The following is a 17,939-nucleotide window of genomic DNA, read 5'->3' on the forward strand; positions in this document are numbered from 1 at the left end:
TTTCTGAAATTTTGCTAGGTGTTCACCTATGTATTATTACATTGTTTTAAACTGAGGGATCTCTTTTGATTTGCAGAGTGAAGAAGAAGAAGAAGAAGAAGAGTTTTTAACTAAGGAAAATATATTAGTCCACGCGGATCACTGTAGTAAGATACCATGGACTGAGTGGCTTACACAGAGGAAATTTTTCTTCTCACCCTTCTGGAGGAGGGAAGTCCAACATCAGGCAGGTGTAGTTTCTTCCCAGGCCTCTCTCCTTGGCTTGCAGATGCCGCCTTCCTGGTGTGTCCTCCTGTGCTTTTATGTGAGCTCGTATCCTGGGTGCTCTGTGTGAATCCAGAACCTCCTTCCTATAAGGACACCAGTCCAGCTGGACCAGGGCCCACCTTCATGACCTCATTTTAACTTAATCCTCTCTTGAGATGCCCCATCTCCAAAGACAAGTCACATGCTGAGCTATTGTGGGCTAGGCTTCAACATAAGAAGTTGGGGAGGACACAATTCAGACCATACAAAGAGCTGTGTTTTTTAAAAAATTATTTGATGGATTATTTTCTCTAAGTGCTTTTGCCTCTTCAAGTTTAATCATGTGTACATTAAATTTCCTAAGTCTCACTGGTCTTTTCACTCTGAGTTTTCCCTCTCCTTTGCTTTTGCTTCTGAAAGAAATTCTTATCCCCTACCCACTGATTTGATATTGTGCAGTACTCGATCAGTGGGTGACCAACTATTTTTTTTTTAATTTTCTTTTTTTTTAATTTTTATTTATTTATATAGTCACACAGAGAGAGAGAGAGAGAGAGAGAGAGAGAGGCAGAGGCACAGGCAGAGGGAGAAGCAGGCTCCATGCACTGGGAGCCCGAAGTGGGATTCGATCCCGGGTCTCCAGGATCACGCCCTGGGCCAAAGGCAGGCACTAAACCGCTGCGCCACCCAGGGATCCCCCAACTATTGTTTTAAATGCAGCAAGTGCATTTCCATTCCCATGTGGTCTTTCTGAAATTCAGATGGTTTCCTCTTCTTGACTCCTATTCTATTTTTAGATGGCTGGCCTTATCCATCCTATTGAAAAAATTATTTAAGACCGTGTTCTGTTTCTTGTAGTAAGTATTTTGTAGGGAGATATTTGATTTCGTCCTTCAAAAGAATGACTGAAAGAATCAGGAAGTCGTTATTTAGTTTTTTATTCTTTTGGATCAGTTATGACCTCCCACAATAGTCACTGTGAGAAACAGGAACACACTTCCCAAATTTTACTCATCTACTTCCCCAAAATATAAAGTAAGGTCAAACCAGTTTTTTTTGGGATATTCATGACTGTGAATGGTCACTGGAAAAGTGCCCAAGGAAATGAAATAAGATCAGAAAAGTGAAGCAGGCAGAGCGCCAGGCCCCACATGCCCATTTGCTGTGTTATTTTACATATGGCTGATGTCCAGCAGACAGTCAAGTGCTAAGAAGCCACAGGTTAGAAGAACCAAGGAATGATTTCAGGAATGGTTCCTGTCCATTGGTTAAAAAGCTTGACAAGTATCAAAAATAATTTTCATGCTTTAGCTATTCCTTCTGTTGCCACCATCATTGAAGTCAGCAGAAGTTGATTATTTGGGCAGCTCAGAGATAAAAAATACAAATGTTTCCCTTTACTCTGTGGTTCTGCCTACAAACTCTTTGGGTCCCATGTGGGATGCGGCCATGAAACACATAATCAACTCACTCTTTCCTGGGAAGGAGAAGGCAACTCTGAAAGTCTTGCTTTGAAATAGCAGGATTCTGACTCAGACATGTGAAAATTCCCTTTATCAGCCAATCATTAAAGGTCACTTCTGAGTGTTTCTGAGGAAGCCTCCTGCTCACAGGGATGTGCTAGATTTGGACCTGCACTGCCTTGGAGCCCCCAAATCCAGGCTCCCTGTGCTGCCCCAGGCCAGTGGGGTCTTGCAGCGCCCTGGCCATGAGAGCCACACTCTGGGTGGTCAAAGGTGTGGCGGCATGCCCTGGGTACCAGGGTGCACTTTCCACTTCAGCTGCCCACCTGCCCCTCCCTCAAATCGGATCAGGCTTGTGGTTCACAAAAAGGCAAGACTACTAGATATCTCCTCTGTTCAAAGCTTTCATCCAGTTTTAGAGTCATTAGAGTTCTCATTATTGAGTTGTGAAAGTACTTTATATATTCTAGACAAAAGCTCTTTATCTGATGTACCAGTTGTGAATGTTTTCTTCTGTTCTGTGGTTTGTATTTTTTACTTTCTCAGTGGTATCGTTCAAAGAGCGAAAGTCTTTAAATTTGATCTGGTCTGATTTATCAATTCTTTCTTTAATAATTTAGGATCTTTGTGTTCTATGCAAGAAATCTAAAATTGTCCCAGCTCCATCAATATGGTCTTCTAGGAGTTGTAAAGTTTTTGGTTCATTTTGAGTTAAATTCTGTATGTGTTGAAAGCTAACAGTTCATACTCATTTTTTATAGGGAAACCCAGAAGTTAAATACCATTTATTGAAATAACACCTTCCCATTGAATATTTTGGCACCTTTATCGAAAGTCAATTGATCATATATGATTGAACTTACCTGTAGACCCTCTGTACTATTCCTATACTGTTGATCTACCTGTGTACTTTTCCCCCACACCAATACCAAGACAAACTACCTTCATTATTGTAGTTTAATTGTAAGTCTTGAAGTAAAGTACAATCAATCCTCCAACTTATTTATGTTAAAACTGCTCTGATTATTCAAGGCACTTGACATTTCCATATAAATTTTGGAATCAGCTGGCCAATTTCTACGACAAAAAGTCTGCTAGAATTTTTATTTGGGTTATTCCATCCACTGATATAAAACTGGGTGTAATATTTATTTTCTTATAATTCTTCAAAAGTGTTTTTCCTCTGTCTCTGTGGTTTCAGATGAAAATCTGTGGTCATTTGAATCATCATCTCTCCCTAGATAATTGGTCTTTTTTCTCCAGCTGTTTGCAAGTTATTTTTGTGTGTCTTAGGATTTTAGTAGTTTGACTATGATGTGACCAAAATGATTTTCTTCGATTTTTATGCTTTTAGGACTTGCTGAGCCTCTGGAATCTGTAAATTTATGTCTTCCACCAAGTTTGGCATTTCAGGCATTATTTCCTCAAATATTTTGTGTCCCAATCTCATTTTCTTTCTCTTTGTTGGACTCCAGAGGCAGATATGTCTGTCCTTACTGGCATTCCATAGGCCACTGAGGTTCTGTCCACCTCAGCTGGATAATTCTCATGGCTTGTTTCCAAGGTGATGGATTCTTTCCTCCATTACGACCATTCTGCTCTTCATCCATTCTGTGAGTCCTTTTATTTTAGGTATTATATTTTCCAGTTCTAATTTTCCATTGCTTTCTTTTTTATCACCTATTTTTCTGCTGAGAATTTCTTAATTTTCCTTCTTCCTCTCACTGTTTCATCCCTGTTGTTTTCAGCTCTCTTTCTGGTGGCTCCAGCATCTTTGTCAGGCACCCGTCATGGGCTCATTGTATTTCCCTTAATAACTATCAATTTCCTGGTTCTCTGTATGTCAGTTATTTTGGTTTGAATCCTGGATATTATGAATGTCACATGTGCAGACTCTGGGTCTCATTAGAGTCCCAGGAGAACGTTCACGCTTTTGTCAGGCAGTCAACTCCACTGGGTCAGACCACCTGCTGTGAGTGCTGCCCAAACCTCAGGTCAATGCTTCTTGCCTTAGTCTTGTTTTACCTTTTAGTATTTTTGGATTTAAGTATTTTAAACTAAATTTTGTTTTATAAGCATAAAATATTCACATGGTTCCAAAGTAAAGCCAACAACTCAACATATATACCTGCTACTATTTCCTTTTTTTTTGAATCACAGTCTCTCTTCTCAGACAAATGATAATACATGATAATTTTCCCATTTTTGTAGGAACTAAGCCTTGTTTTAATTTTGGCTAAATATGTGAAACAATTTGCACAGTTATGGTATAATGTTGTTGGAAATACTAAAGTCAATAATTATTTGTTGAATTATTTATCTTTTCTTCTTTCCTTATGAATACTGACAAATGGATCAGTAGTTTACCTTATCAAATCCTAACATACCTAAGATCAATATTACACCTTTTTTTCACTTCAATTTTTATTTTTATTTTTTTTGCATAATTTTTAATTGGAGTTCAATTTGCCAACATATAGCGTAACACCCAGTGCTCATCCCATCAAGTGCCCCCCTCAGTGCCCGTCACCCAGTCACCCCCACCCCCTGCCCATCTCCCTTTCCACCACCCCTTGTTCATTTCCCAGAGTTAGGAGTCTCTCATGGTCTGCCTCCCTTTCTGATATTTCCCACTCATTTTTTCTCCTTTCCCTTTTATTCCCTTTTACTATTTTTTATATTCCCCAAATGAATGAGACCATATAATGTTTGTCGATATTACACCTTAGTAACACAATTCTCATTTACATTTGCTCTGAAATTGAACTTTCTACACTCAACATTTAAATTTTGATTTAAAAATTAAAGATTGTCTTGTCAGGTATATCTCATTTTATTAACATGTTAGAGCGACTATACCTGTTTTTAGAGCTACAATTCCTTTAACCCAGTGTTAAATTCTGGCATTTTTTCCCTTTCCTTCTCCTTTTCAAGCTCAGCCTACAGTTTAGTAAGTGACTATACAGAGGCTGCACGAACCAGTTCATAACAGCAGAGGGACTTGAAGCAGGCAGGTGACAGGTTGTTAATCCACCTCCTGCTCTCCTTCAGAAGTGGCCTGGTGAAATGTGTGTCGTGATGAAGACTCTTACGTGCTTGGTGCTCAACAATAAGGCTCCAGGACCAAGCAGCATCGTCTTGCCGGCAGTTGGCTGATCCATCATGAAGGAGAAGAAGAATTTCTGAGACCTTACTGGGGAACATATGGCAGGCTCTGATTTCCTTACTAAATCAGATGATATTACTAGAACTGGGTCATTATGCACACATTGTAATCTATCGTTAAGCCCAACAAAGTAATATTTAGCTAGTGCTTTAATTGTGCTACTGGGATTTATCTCTGCTTTTCAAAGAAAAAAAAAGTCAAGCGGAAGGGAATGGTGAACAGCAGTGAATTTTCCATTTTAATAAAAAGGATCGTCTGTTTTGACAAATGGTGCTGTGGAGTGAACAGTTATGTGTCCCGACACGCATGGGATCGTGATCTCATTGGGCTGCTCTATGCAGGAATGTACTATTGGGAAGGGGTGGCCTCGCCCTGGCATGCAGTTTCTGTGCAGCCAGGTCACACAAGGGAGTGTGGCTCCAGGCGACTCAATGCGTTGGCATCTGTATCACCTCTTCTATTAAAGCAAATACATCCAATACTTATTTCAGTCAATTACTCGGGTTTTTAGGACTTTCGTACGAGCATGTTTTTCCCTCCAGTATTTTGTCAACATTCCATTTCTTTTGAGGTGCTTTTGTTATTTGTAGTCAGGAATAAAACCATTAAAAATCTGTGGACCACATGAGTTTGCTCTGTGTGGGTAGCATCATCTCAAGCTGGTGCTCACTCCCACCTGTTTTAGGATTCCTCACACACATTGTAAGGCCCATGGTGTTCTAAAAATAGTAAGCCTCGCAGCAGAACAGACCCTGTGCTTTCCTTCGGAACCAGTACCCATCCAACAGTATGCTCCTGCTCCCCAGCGTTCTGTGCTGAGTGACCACCCCAGTGGGGAAACGAGGAGCAGTTATCACCCCACACCCCAAAACTTTCAGGGCCAGAGGGAGCCGTCATGAGTTTCATGCTGGCAGACCAGCTAAATACATGGTTTCTTTCTGCAACATTTTAGGAGAAACCCACACACAAATTCTGGCTCTGTCTCCAACAGCTGGAGATAAAGAACCGTGTTTTCTTTTCTGTCAGGGTTAATAAAACAAGCAACTTATTAAATAGCATTTTGACAAGCATAGTGGATAATGAATCCCGTTACATAGTTAAAGACTTTTAACAATTAAAAAGATTGATGAGCTGAGCCCGCGCACATCAGCGTCTGAGGAGTGGATGGAGCTGCCACTCACCCCTGCCCTGGCGGCCGAGGACAAGAGGGAGCCATCTTTGAGGCGAGTGGAAGGACGCCCCGAGGGGCTGCTGTGGGGCTGATGTCTTGGGCTCTCAGCTGCACACGACATACTGCCACCACCCTGGGGTCCTGAGGGTCCGACAGGTGACCCAGGGGCTATTGGCCAGGGCAGGTGCCGACCACCCAGAGGAGGTGGGGGCCCAGCACCTAATGGCAGGGTCTTGACCATCGCAGGCCATCCCCAGCCTGTCCAGGGAGCAGCCTGTGCCCACAGGTGGATCTCTACTTGGAACACTCAAAATCATGCTTTGAAGAACCCTCACGTGTTTATGTATACGTGTGAATATGGTTTGAATGTGTGGTATGAAAAGAAAATGACAAAAAAAAGAGGGAACAACACAGGAGGAAAAAACCCAGGAAAGACCCGCACTTGCAGAGAGGAGGGGTGTGAAGCGGGAAGGAAAGATGGTCCACAGCGGCTTCACTTTAAGGTGCCGCTCTGTGCAGGACAGAGGGTAAGACGGAAATACAAGCATGGGCCACTCTCCCTGAGGCCTGGAATCACACCATGCCCACCCTGGGACTCTTGCTCTTTGGGTAACAGATTGATCACGGTGACCTCAAGGGGTTGACGAGCTCGGGAGTATTTTGGCCAAGACCCTGCCATTAGGTGCTGGGCCCCCACCTCCTCTGGGTGGTTGGCACCTGCCCTGGCCAATAGCCCCTGGGTCACCTGTCGGACCCTCAGGACCCCGGGATGGTGGCAGTACGTCGTGTGCAGCTGATAGCCCAAGACATCAGCCCCACAGCAGCCCCTCTGGGCATCCTTCCACTTGCCTCAAGTATTTTCAGGAAGAGGCTTGGCCATTTTAGCTGAAAAGATACACATCTGTTTCCAATGATGAGCTATTTCAAGAATTCCCCAAGCTCTGAGAGGGTCCCTCTGCAGCTTACTTCTGTTTGGAGGGTGTTAGGAACATAAGCCTGAGGAAATAAAACCAGTGGCTTCCTGGGTCTGTCTTGTGGTGGCATTGAGCACGACATAGACACACGCACATCAGAGCCTCTGGCCTGGGCTCCTGTCTGGCAAGAAGCAGGTGTGAGAGGCTGTGGATTTGTAACTCCTGACGCACTGTGCTGGGATTGATTTGGGATTTCTCTCTAGAGCAATGGCGAATGCACTTCAGGTTCCATCCCAAGGAATCACCTGCCTGGGACTGTTTCTCCAAGGTCCTCAAATATCACTGTAATCATTTCTTTGATGCCTGAAAGCAGCACAGCACAATATTAGGAGAAGAAACTTGCTTTCCAGTAAACCATTCAATTTACCATTAACTGTTTTAGGGAGTTCCCAGCTTTCCCAGAACTTACCACAGATCTTAACTGTGAAGTCTAAGCCACGTTAGCTTATCTTTGAGGTTCTAGGATTTTCATTTATTGTCACCAACTATGTGTCAGGTCCTAACCTTGGTGATTTACATGAGTTTTTTCATTCTGCCCTGAGAATCATCCTGAGTGGGGGTATTAGGTACATTTTATATATTGAGATTTTAGTTAAGAATGACTAAGTAAAAAAGTGACTAAGTAAAAAAAAAATGACTAAAAAAAAAAAGAATGACTAAGTTGTTTTTTTACTCTTCCCCTTCTAGAAATAAATTTGAAATGATCTGACATATGTTTCTATTCATATTATATTTCTTATCATTCATCTAATCCCTGGAAATTTTACCTTTAATCTTCCTTTCCATTTCTAGAAGATGCATGCTTTATTTATTTATGCATTGCTAAATTTTTGTAATTTCTGTATGTTCAGTAGCAGAAATCTCTTCAAAGAATTCAACCCTGTGAAAATCTAAGTATTATCCCCCAAGAAATTAGCTTTTCATTTGCTTTGGGAAGCAGCCAAATTTTGGTTGATTTTTTTTTTTTTTTTTTGCATTGAAATGAAATTTGAAGACTATAAAGGAAAAAAGAAAGAAGAAAGAAAGAAAAGCTGAAACCATGTCTGGTCTTCATAGCTAACTTCTTATGTATCAAGATGAGCATATTTTCTATAAAATGACTTGCTAATTCTAGTTCAATCTATATTTAATTAAGAGGAATAGATCTCATTTTCTTCTTCAGAGCAATCCGGAACCGACAGGTTATCCACTTTCCAAACAGCACACGATACTGTAAGTTACAGCGCGTCAGTGCATTTCCCAAACTTTGGAGCCGTTATGGTGGGCAGATTGTTTGTTAGGGCTAGTTACTAAATTGCATTCTGCGCTGCTAGGCTTCTTTTGCGCTTGAACAGTTGTGCTGAAAAAACATCCACATTTACCAAAGTCATCTCCTCAAAAAGGAAATCTTGCAATGACGTGTTAATAGCACTGTTTTATATGGCACAGCAAATTTAGCCTATCCCTAGAGGCACAGCAAATTTTGATATATTCTCCCTCTCCTTGATGATGCTTATCTGCTTGGTATTTAATTTGCAACTTGTTATCTATTACTCATGCTGTTTGCCAATTTCTCTTCTGTGTTTCATACCATTGTCAAATTAACTTTTTACTGGAATATGCCTGGAAAAGGTAGGTGTAGCTCAAAATAAACTGGTTTATCATTTAAATTTCTCTTTGCCTCTGGTTTCTAGAACTTTGGCATTTTATAGATTATAAGTCAAATGGATGTGTAGGAAGATTTGTTGCTATAGCTATAAAGCAGTCCAGTATCTATGTATCTATCTCTATCACCATCATCTAGCTCAAGATCCATCCAAAAAAAAAAAAATCCATCCATCATATCTATCTATCTATATCTATCTATCTATCTATCTATCTATCTATCTATCTATCATCTATCTCTATCTATCTCTATCATCGTCATTTAGCTCAAGATTCATCTATCCATCCATCTATGATATCTATCATCTACCTATCAATGTATCTATCAATATCTACCATCTATCTATGTGTATACATACACATACTAAAAGAAATACATATAGTATTTGATAGAAAGGGGATGTTCTATTCCTTAAAGTGAAAATTAACTTAATTTGCCATTTATTCTTTTATCCATGCAGGGCATAGGAAGGGGGGCGAAGGACAAAATGGATGTTGTCATGATTATATTTAGTTTTGAACAAATTATTAGATCTTAGATATTTCAGTTACAAGATGAGTAAGTTCTGGAGATCTAATGTACATAGTGACTACAGTTAATAATGTTTTGAAATTTCCTTAGAGTAGATCTTAAACATTTTATACACACACAAGTGGTAACTATGTGAGGAGGTAGACATGTTAATCAGCTTGGTTGTGGTGAATATGTATGTTGAAACATCATCCAGTATACCTAAATGTACATACTTTTAATTTGTGAATCATACCTCAATAAAGCTGGACAAATTTAAGAAAATAAAAAACTGAATATCTTATTTTATGTGAAACTATATTTGAAAGGTTCTTTCAGTTGAAAAATAAAAATATATTGACCTTGCCTACATGCATTTTCTTTATTCAGTGTGACCACAGTGTCTGGAATGGTGGTCCCACAGGTACAGCACATTGCTTATAAAAGCTGGTAAATGTGTGTGCTTGTGTGTGTATTTGTGTGTGCCTTTGTGTTTGTGTGTGGGGTATGCGTTTTTGTGCATTTGTGTGTGTGCCTGTGTGTTTGGAGGGTCATGGCAATGGTAAGGAGGGGCGCACAGGGCAGGATGAGATGTGTGGGTCCACTGTAAGTGCCCACTCAGTCGCAGTTACCATATGGTTGTGCCGACTACAGACATTCTGAACTAAGGTCATAAATGTGTGTGGCAGGAACAAGGACTGTTTGCAGGCTGGAGGTTGGGAAGGGTGGCGTCATACAGACTGGCTGAGTGACCCATTCTCGGTCACTTACTGAGTGGGAGCAGAGCAGATCATGTACACGTGCACCTCTGTGAAATGGGGCACGTGTGCTCCCTGTCTTCCTTCGTTCCTTCTCTCTGTCTCCCTGGGACTATCTGAAAACTTATGAATAAAAGGGGGATTCCTGAGAATTTTTCTAGCTCTCCTTCAAGATGAAAATGTCAGTGGCTGGTTGTATTGGCCCCCTGATTTTGCAGAAGCTGCCAGGCAAACTTACAGGAATGCCTTCCTCCCTCCCTGCCTCACCAGGGTGGAGGGTTGGATGAGAAGGATTTCGGGGGCTTTAATGCTGCCAATGTGGGTGTGTCTGAGGTAATGCAGAGTAGAGGGAAAAGGCAAATAGCCGTGGTTTCAGGTATTAGCCATTGGCGGACTTGTTGGAAACCTGTGGGTAGTGTCTGTACATCTCCGTGTCCACGTGCTTAAAGCTACCTCCGCACTTACATCTGTCTGTAAGTGTCACAGGTTGATGCCTATACCTCTAGGACACTGATGTCTATGCCCATGTGTGTCTCCACCTACAGCACCTATGCCCAGGTAAGTCTGTCCGTGTGCATACCTATATCATTGATGCCCCTCCCCAAATCACCCATAGCCATGTCCATCTATCGCTGTATCTATACCTAACCTATATGTCTGGTCCACACCTACAGCTCTATCTACATCATCTCTCTGTTTATATTCAATCAATCGACGTCTATACTATACCACCATCTGCAATACCAGTGCGTGTTGATCCACATAACCCGGGTTCTCTTGATTAGCTGCCACCTGAGCTCCCCAGTGGTACACGCAAGTTGCAATTAAGAAATCTATTAATAACCACAGGAGAATTTTACTCAGGTGCAGAGACAAGTAAATTGAGAGTGAAATTAGATTATAGATAACAGGTTATGACAGGTGAGATATTTCTCTTTTTTACCAAAGAAGAATAAATGAATAGTTTAATAAATTTTTACCAAAGAGGAACCAGAAGCCTAATTCATTCCAATTTTCTGCCTCTATTTTTGGGGCACCTCTATGATACCCTCTAAGATGTCCACTACAGAATATTTCTTGGGCTTTTAGAGTTTGGAAGGTCCTTTGAATGTGCTTTCTTCTCTGCACAGACTGAAATGCCAAACTAAAATTGGTCATTCTTAATTTGTTTTTTTAGTGATTTTGATTTTTTAAATTGAAACCTATTATGACCTGACTTAGAATGTTAATTGAGCTTTTCAGGGGCACACACTGGCTTCTACGGGGGCCTGCGTTAGTGCTGCTCTTCTGTGACTGGGAGTCTGGGCACTTTCCTGGGCTGGGAGGTGCTGCTTGCTCAGCGCCCCCACCCCGCCAGCCCCCAGGCCTGCTGGTCAGCAGAACACCTGTGCTGCACTGCGGCAGGCGCATGGAACCTCAGAGATGCTCAGTGGCTTCCTGGTGGGATGCCATGGGCTCCTGGGTGCTGGCGGTCCCTGCACGACCATGCAGTGTCCCAAATCCCAAGATGGCAGAGCCTGCCGTACCTTTTCTGTCCCCGACAGAGTGACTGGCCCCTGACTGTAAACCATCGCCCATGGAATGAATGGGTGCCTGGGAACAAGCATCACAGAGAGGTTTGGACCGGGGCACACGACCCCCCATGTCTTGGGAGCAGAGCGGGCTGGGCTACCTGCCCAGGAGGGAGCCCCGGGCTGGCGGACGCACTCCCTGGATGGAATGGGGGGGCTGGGGCACTGTGGGTCTGCAGGCTGCAGCGGGAGACGAAAGGGCAGGAGCCTTGGAGGCTTCGGAGCCTCGGAGGCTTCGCAGCTTCGCTGTCGGGTAGCTGGAACACTGGCCATCTAGGCCCTGGCAAAGTACCTCTGAGGTGGCTTGGGGGGCGCTGGGGGTGCTATGGGGTGCGCACAGGTCAGGCGGGAGTGGTGGGTGCTTAGGCTCTGGACAGAGCTCGGGTTGGATCCGCCTTCAGGTTCCCAACTGTGAGGGCTGAAGCCTGCGGGTGGAGAGGCATCCTTGTGGAGACTGCCGTGTAGAATGGACGGGGGTCCCAGGGTCCCCAGAAGCACAAGTGCCCCAGACCTTGGCGGAAGGAGCAAGTCCTTAGTAGTCAGAAAGCAAGGTGTTCCTAGGCTGACTTCCGTTTAGGGACCCGCCCCCTGCGCCCCTTGCACAGTCCCGTGCACTATGCCTCTCCCATGGCAGGCTCTAGGGTCAGGGTCACCCCCAGGTGCTGGAGGAGCACCTGCTGCCCTGGCTTGGCCACTGTCCCTCGTCCCTGGGAGGTGATGCCCCATGCCAGTACCTGAGCACCTGCACCTGGGCACCTGCACCTTTTCACCGGCACACACACGGCCTACTCTCTGTTTGAAGGCTCTGGGTGCTACGTCCTGCCCCTGACGACCTCCAGGGACTGACATCTCGGAGGTCCCAGTAACCATCTCATCAGAAGTGCTTGGGGAATGGCTGTAAGATGAACAAACGTTTTCTAGTCAAGCTTTTTGTCTGTATGATGGTGTCTTCTGAGACAGTAAAAGTCCTAGAAAACAGGTGCAGTGTCTGCAAGGTGCCCCACATGGAGTGGCCCAGGAGCTTGCTTCCCTGAACAGACTTTAAAGTCAAGATATGGGCAACAGGAGACTCTGGACCTTTCAGGGAGGGGTGGGCCTTCAGGCTCCTGCTAAGCACCAGCCACTGTGCTTCTTAGCAAGATCCCTCATGCTTCCGCTCATCACACAGGAGATCTCGCTCCTCATTCTCCCGTGTTCCCTGACTTATCCGAAGCTGACCTCCGCAATCCTTGCAGACATAATCATTGTTTTGCGTTCGATCCACACCTACTGGTACACATGGGCTGGAGGATTGGATGGAACCATATGAAACCATTGACAGGAGTTTACCAGTGCTGCCGTCTGATGCCGTTCAGCTTGACATGTGCTCACGCATCAGAATAGAATGATGACAGGATGGGACGGAAGGACAGTAACTCTTTGAAGCTGGGTCACTGGGTGCCTGGAAGTGCTCTGTCATCCATGCGTGTCCCACACATGGAGCTGCCCCCTCCTGGCCTTGGCTGGCCTCCCGCGGCGAGGGGAGGGCCTGTGTCTCCCATGTGCAGGTGGAGGGACGGAGGCCCCACAGACTGGCTGGGCATCATCTGTGGCTGTGGCCTGTGGCAGGGCCCGGTGCCCCTGTGGACGCTGTTCTGCTGGATCCTTGTTCAGGGGGGCCGGCAGAATGTGTCCCATGAACAGGGGGTCAGAATATGCAGGGTCCACCTTGTGCATCAACTGCTACAGCCTCGCTCTGTGTCCCGGAGCCTTGTGACCCCGGGAGCAGGGCGGAGGAACCCCCTTACCTTCGACCTTTGGTTGAAAGCAGGCATCCTGCTGACCGAGGTAGCAAAGCTGGCATGTGGTGCATGAGGATGGGTTGCCTGGCCCCTGACATGGCCACAGGGGCGCGGCCTGAACATTTGTGCACCTTCGGTATTTGAGAACAGCCACGGCCCCTATGGAGACGTGTGCCAGATGCTGACCCTGTGGGGCCGCTGACTTTCCCCAGGGAGCTCCTGGGCCCATGTCTGAGCTGGTTCTCCTACTCTGCTGTCTGTCTGTCTCTCCCCGGTGTCTCTCACTCAGCCTCAGGCCCCAGGTCTGCCTTCCACTGTAACAAAACTTCACAAACTGTGTGCCTTAAAACCCACAGTTCAGGGCGCCTGGGTGGCTCACCAGTTGAGCGTCTGCTTTCGGCTCAGAGTGTGATTCTGGAGTCCCGGGGATTGAGTCCCACATCAGACTCCCTGCAGGGAGCCTGCTTCTCCCTCTGCCTGTGTCTCTGCCCCTCGCTCTGTGTCTCATGAGTAAATAAAATCTTTTTTTTTTTTTTTTTGAGTAAATAAAATCTTAAAAAAACCGAAAAACCCTGTTTGGTGAGGGAGCTAGAAGGGTGGAATCAAGATGCCCCAGAAAAAAAAAAAAAATTAAAAGAAAAAAGATGCCCCAGGACCTTGCTGCCCTGAGTACCTCAGAGGACAGTCGTTCCTGGTGAGTCCCGCCTCCTGTGTTGCAGGCAGTCCTGGGCCTATGGCCTCCTTCCTTGAGTTGCCCACGCTGCCGTCCCCTGGCCACCTTCTCCCTTCTTGCAGAAGCACCAGTTGTACTGCAGTTAGGGCCTAGACGTGGACCAAGCTGACCTCATCGTGACTTGATCACATCTGCAGACTCTGCTTCCAAGTAAGGTCGTAGTCACAGGATCCAGGGGTGAAGATGTGGACACCTATTTTGAGGGGGCATGATTCAATACTAAACACGCAGGGAAAGACAAGTGGGATGGGAGAGGCTGATGGAGCCCCTCCTGGAAACTGCCATTGGCCTCCTGCTCAGCTCGAGGCTTGGCCTAGCCCGTGTCCCACCGCCCCCTCTCCCATGTATGCACCTCCATGGACCACACATTCTGGCCACCATTCTTCCATGGGGGTCATAGACACCTTGCACATCTTTTGGATGACCTGTGGCATCAACCCCCGACAGACCACAAACTACCTGCTGCCTCCAGAACAGCTGCTGGAACAGATGTGTCTTGGAGGTCTTTCTCCTATGCCCTGTCCTGACCAGGGTGTGGGATGAAGATGGGGTCGGGGGGGAGGTGGTTGGGAGGGTGGGTGGCAGGACAGGCTGTTCTGGGCCGGGGTCCCCTGGGCTTGGGGTCCTGCAGGACACATCAGCAGGCAGTGGGCTAGAGCTAGCCATCCTTGGTTTTTCAAGGGCTTTATAGTTTGGTGGAGCTGCTGGGACCCTGAGTGGCTCAGAGTGCTGCTCCCAGAGCAGAGAGGACCTGGACCCCTTGCTCCCCGCACCTGGCACAAGTGCCCAGTTACTCCCCAGGGATGTACCTGCTCTCCTGCGTCTCTGTCCGGTGGTTCCGACTCAAACTCTCCCTGTACCACCATGACAGCAGCCACCCCCGCCCCCCAGGACCGTCGGGAATGAAGCCCTGCCCTGGACCAAGTGCCAGAGGGCTGATGCTCTGTGGGAGCTTCCTTATGGAGCCGGTTGCGTGGTAAACACGTGCTTGTTTCATCACGGGCCGCGAGGGGTCACAGTGTCCTTGTTTAGTGAGGCCTAGAACCTGGTACAACCCCCAACCAACACAAGATGTGCGTTTCCACTTGGTGTGACTTTCACCAAGATAAGCCAAGTGACGAGTGCTGTGGATTGAACCCCAGCATTGGGCTGGGAGTGGGAGTGCAGCTTCCAACCACACCACTCAGGCTTTCTTTTCCCTCCAAGATACAAATGTTGGGCTGGAGGGATCAAGGGGGATCAGAAGGCACCAACAAAATGGTGGCGGACCCTCCACCTTGTTGCCCCCACCTCAGAACTTTCCCATCACCAGCAGACTGCCCTAGGACATGTCATGAGGGGGAGCCTGGATCTATGCAGGAAACCCCAGACCCCATATAAGGGCATAAGCAGTTATCGCCCCATACCGATTTCACCAGTAATATGCCCTAATACCTATCATCCCCTACAGACACACAACCCCTTACCCCTCCCGCCTCAAAAAGCCCTCTTGCCCTTCCCTGGGCGCGACTTCCCCTCTCCCCTCTCTCTCCCTCCCCTACGGGCCGTGGAGCCTGGAACCTCGCCTGAGCACGTCCCACTAACAGCCTGTTTTGACCAACTTTTGCCTGGCCCCTCTATTCCATTCTACTACCAATAGGATTAAACCTGACAACAAAGACAGTGGTTCCCAGGAGGAGGGCAAACAGAGATCCCGTGGGGAGATCCCACAGGATCTCATCTGGGTGATGAAGCGGGGGTGAACCTCGCTCTCAAACTGGATTGCTCCTATCTGGTGGCACGCACGCTCCCACATGCGGTCTCTGACCTTTCATCCGCTTTCCACTGGTCCTTCCGGACATGAAGCCACGTCCACACATGGAAACGCCAACAGCCAAACTGCAAACTGTGCTGACAGACAGACAGACAGACAATACGTGCACCTGCAGCCAGGGCCGCCCACCCAGGGCAGAGCTGGGGATCAGGTCCACAGCGGGCGGAGGATAATTCTGTGCTCCCCTCCTCTCCCGGGAACGCGTACACCTCTGAAATGAAGATGCAGAGCCAAAGACAGAAAACGTGCGTGTTTCAAGACTTTTCAAGTGGAAAAACTATTTTGCCACCACTCAAATGACACAGTCCAGGCCACTCCACTAACCAGGTAGTTTCCTGAACTCTTCCTGCAGGGACGGGGGCTCCACAGTGGAAAACCACGTCTATAGGGGTGGGACACCACCACCAGTCAGCGCCGGGCGTGACACCTGCGGGCCCCAAGTCCGCATCAGGATGTCTACCTGACATGTGGCCGTCTTACCGCTCTGGCGCAGGACACACCCGTGTGGATTCACGGGCGGAAACCTCTTTCGCGGGGGTGTATGTGTGTGTGTGGCTGCCCCCACTGTGTGCACCTGTCTTTATCGCATCACTCTTTCGTAACCTGTTCTGACTTAATTTACCTCATACGCAGGCGTATTTCTGGCTCCACCCAGGAAGTGGGTGGAGGGCACCCTGGCTTCTGGCTTCCTTCTGGGCATATTTCGGGTGCTCGTCTCCCCCCTTCTGTTAACCGTCACCCCGCTTCTTGGTAACTGGTCAGAAGGACCGAGGCTTTCACTTCCACCAACTTTTCCAGGTGAAGGAAGTCACCCAGGCTGGCTTTAAGCAAGCAGAGACCGGGGTGCATAAGGGGGCGGTGGGTGGCCTCCGAGTCGCATGAGGCTGCCGGCGCATGGGGGCGCGTGGGGGCACCACGGCGTCCAGTCGGGCGCATCTTTCTTCAGCACCCACAAGGGACAGCCCCTGCCGGGGGCGAGCAGCCTCAGCCAGAAGTTAGCCGAGTCCCCTAGGCTGCAGTCAGCCTGCGGGGTGACGTCCCTTGAGCGGGGGGGGGTTGATATGACCCTGTCACCTTGGACACACCAGGGTTCAGATGAGAGGACGGCTTCATGGAGGCCCCTGGAAGCCTTTGGGGAGGGGGCAGGGCATCCCCGGACACCTGTTGTCAAGACGCTGCCCGTTTGGTACTTCATCTCTGCCTCTTTGATGGAGCTTGGCTGTTGGAAAACTTAGATTTTCCTATAGTTGAATTTATGGGTCTAGTCTTTTGTGGCTTCTGGATTTTCGTTGTGTTCTGGGAAGGGGATTGTCTTCACTCCATGAAGACAAGTGTTTTCCAGTATTTCCCTCTGCTGTTCCACGTTGTTGGTTGTCACAGTTACTTCATACGTGAAGTTCTACTCTACATGGGATTTGTCTGGTGCCGGCAGTAGGATGGGCTTCCCCTTTGTGTTCTTCCAGATTACCCCTTGTGTCCCTGTAGTATTTTTTGAACCTTCTTTTTCTCAATGACACCTTTATTAGATACCAAATCCTCGCTATAGATATTTGGACCTGTTTCCAGACTCCCTGTTCTGTTCCATTGATTTATCTGTCTGTTCAGGACGCTGGCATTGCAGCGCGCTCTGACACCGGCTGGGAAGGGCCCCTCTGCATCACTCTTTGCCACAACAATTTTATGGATATTACTTTATGTTTTTTTCCCCTTATGGATGTTTTATCAGGATTGCACAACATTTTTAAATGAATTCAAGTAGAATTGATATCCTTAAGACGTGGACTTCCTATCTGAGGTCGAGTGTAACTTCTCATGCTGAAAATCCTTCTTTCTGAACAGTCAGCCGAGTCCTAAAGTTGTCCTCACACAGCCTGGATCCCTCATTTGACTTTTTTCCCCTCCTGCTCTTTACCCGACAGCTCATTACACGTCGAAGGCAATGATGCTGGCGCCTCACGTTTTACCTAGCTACCTTTCTGAATTATTGGATAAATCATAATGTTTCCAGGTGATTGATTTTTTTCCCCCAAGTGTATGATCGTATTGTCAGCAAATGGTGAACGAACCCAGCGGTCTTGGCTCTACTCCTCCTACCACAGGCTTCATTC

At 46.7% G+C, this 17,939-nt stretch overlaps 1 long non-coding RNA gene across 1 annotated transcript; it reads left to right on the plus strand.

The window, feature by feature from the left end:
* The first annotated feature begins 822 nt into the window (after window positions 1–822).
* On the plus strand, window positions 823–5,143 carry LOC140628774 (uncharacterized). Its single transcript, XR_012026756.1, has 2 exons — window positions 823–3,322; window positions 4,644–5,143. It is a non-coding gene; the product is annotated as an uncharacterized lncRNA (long non-coding RNA).
* The last annotated feature ends 12,796 nt before the right edge of the window (window positions 5,144–17,939 follow it).

The sequence above is a fragment of the Canis lupus genome, chromosome 1 (genome assembly GCF_048164855.1).
Source record: "Canis lupus baileyi chromosome 1, mCanLup2.hap1, whole genome shotgun sequence".
Lineage (NCBI taxonomy): Eukaryota > Metazoa > Chordata > Mammalia > Carnivora > Canidae > Canis > Canis lupus.